Raw genomic sequence first — 2,724 nt, 5'->3', positions numbered from 1 at the left:
CAAGAGGCAATCATTTCGTGTTAAAATAGCTCATTACCATTGAAATAAATCCAAAGCAAAACAATTGTACGCTACTACTTTTTTATTTTTTCGGACAGACCCACCACCCCACACACACACACTACCAGTCCACATCACAAAAGACTAAAACATATAGAAATGCAAGAAAGTAGATGAGTTGTCAACCAATCCCTCATTAGTGGCTTAATTGAAATTTATAACAAATGTCTCAACAAATAACATTTTCTTCAAAAAGCATACATTAAAATAAAATTGTATGAGGAGCATCACATCAATTGCTAATTTTCATTTTCTGTGTTACCACTTTTCATAAAATTAGAAAACTTCATACACCATGGGGCAGATGCCACTAAATGAGTTATATATTTATTTGGCTAATGCCTTAAACCTCTTGAAAATTTTTGATCAGGGATCAATATGCCTTATTATTAGTTTTAGTGTGCATAGGTATAAAAAGTCTACGCCTGATGGAGTTTAGAAAGATACCATTTATTATACAGAGGCGTCTTGCTTGCCGGTCTCTCTCACTTTCTTCGTTTTGAGTTTCTGCGAGTCGAGCTGTGAGCAAGGTCATCATGCTCTCTGAGGAAGCAAGCAGGCAGATTTTGTTTTGGGAAGACAGGCTGAGCTTCCTACTAATACAAGATGAAACAAACTGCATGCAAGGCCTTTGCCTGTGTGAGTAAAGGGCATGCTCTTAAGCTAGCGCATAAAAAAATATAAGCCATTAAATGGTATTTAGAAGCATTAGGGCTCATCAATGCCTTAGGCTAGCGGTTCTCAAACTGTGGGGGCGTGAATGTTGCCATATGTGGCGTAATTTCGCTATTCATAGGAAAATTTTAAACTTGTAGCGGTGTATCAGCAGCAAAAAATATAGGAATACATTTTATTAGGGTTTCAAAAAAAATGTTAGGGGTGCACGATTAAAACTGTTATGAAAACTCGGGTCGCAAATACTTAAAGGTTGAGAAACGCTGCCTTAGGCAATACAATTAAAGTACAATGTATTATAATATTAGTTTGTTTAAGCCATATAGGGGCTTCGAAGTTGCTTGTTAAAAGTTAGGGACTTTTTCCTGAACATGTAAGCCTCTGTCAGACTACTGGGCAGCTGTGTGCCATGATAACAGCGCTGCTGTCTGCGTTCATGGGCTTTTATATTAGCATGCATCTTTATGTTTTACAGTAGCATTTAAGTTTATATGGCAACGTTCCTTTATACATCTTAGTGATAATAATAAAGAGATACAGTAGCACATATTAGTTAGCTTAAAGAAGCAATTGTTAAAGGCTTGTCTTTTTCCTTCTTTCAAGCATGAAGCACTGTGTTAAGGTTGTTTGCAGCTTGGCCCTGATCAGTGAAGCTGTGCACTGCTGTTCACTGGCACAGTCGCCAGTTATTTTAGACTTAGCCTTACACGATGCGAGGGCATCAAGTAACCATTAATTCAATTTATTAGTTAGGCAGTCCATTTTTTTTTAAATGTGGGTCAATCTGATACCAACTTAGTTGTTAAGAACTAAATATTTGAGAAGAGATCAACTGAAAGGCCATCGATCTTTAACAGCTCAGGAATACGGTGTGAGAAAGAAGGGAGGAGTAGTCAGGTGATGCTCACCGCCAGGTGACAAGAATGTCCTTTCAGCTAAATTAGTTGTTGTGAGAAGATGGACTGGGAAGGAAATGTTGTTATGAGAAGGTCTTCTGGGAAGAAGATTGCTATGGGGATGTCTACAGGGGCAAGAATATTGTGATGAGAAGGTCTGGAACATCAGGCGATTGTTATGGGTAGAGTGGGGACAACATCATGGGAACCTCTATACAGTAGATGTTGGGAAACTGATGTGAGAGGGGGACATTTTGTGATAAAATCACAACACCGAACACTTGGGCTCACCGAACACTTGGGGCTCACTTCATGAACTGAGACAGGCTTTATGTGCTCTGCAATTGTTTTCTATGCTGTGCAATAAAGTCTTAAATTCTGACTGTCTTTTGGAAGACTCTGCTCGTTTTTCTGAGGTTTTCTCCACAACAAACCAAGGCAACTTACAACATTTGAGATCTCATTGGTTCCATTTCTTTTCCTTTGCTAATTGGAGCAAAGGCCGGTGAAGTGACTTTCTCAGGGTCACACAGTGTCAGTAGCAGGGTCTGAAGCCTAAATCGCTACACCACACTGCACAATTAAACTGTTGCTCAAAGGCACAACACACAAAGGCTTATAGAACTGCGAGATCAATGTGAAAAACGTGTTCCATTTAGCAAAGTAAAGGGCATACAATTGTACAGTGCATCCGGAAAGTATTCACAACGCATCACTTTTTCCACATTTTGTTATGTTACAGCCTTATTCCAAAATGGATTAAATTCATTTTTTTCCTCAGAATTCTACACACAACACCCAATAATGACAACGTGAAAAAAGTTTACTTGAGGTTTTTGCAAATTTATTAAAAATAAAAAAACTGAGAAATCCCATGTACATAAGTATTCACAGCCTTTGCTCAATACTTTGCCGATGCACCTTTGGCAGCAATTACAGCCTCAAGTCTTTATGAATATGATGCCACAAGCTTGGCACGCCTATCCTTGGCCAGTTTCGCCCATTCCTCTTTGCAGCACCTCTCAAGCTCCGTCAGGTTGGATGGGAAGCGTCGGTGCACAACCATTTTAAGATCTCTCCAGAGATGTTCAAT

Source organism: Erpetoichthys calabaricus, chromosome 1 (genome assembly GCF_900747795.2).
Source record: "Erpetoichthys calabaricus chromosome 1, fErpCal1.3, whole genome shotgun sequence".
NCBI classification, from domain to species: Eukaryota; Metazoa; Chordata; class Cladistia; order Polypteriformes; family Polypteridae; genus Erpetoichthys; species Erpetoichthys calabaricus.
This window is presented reverse-complemented; position numbering follows the sequence as displayed.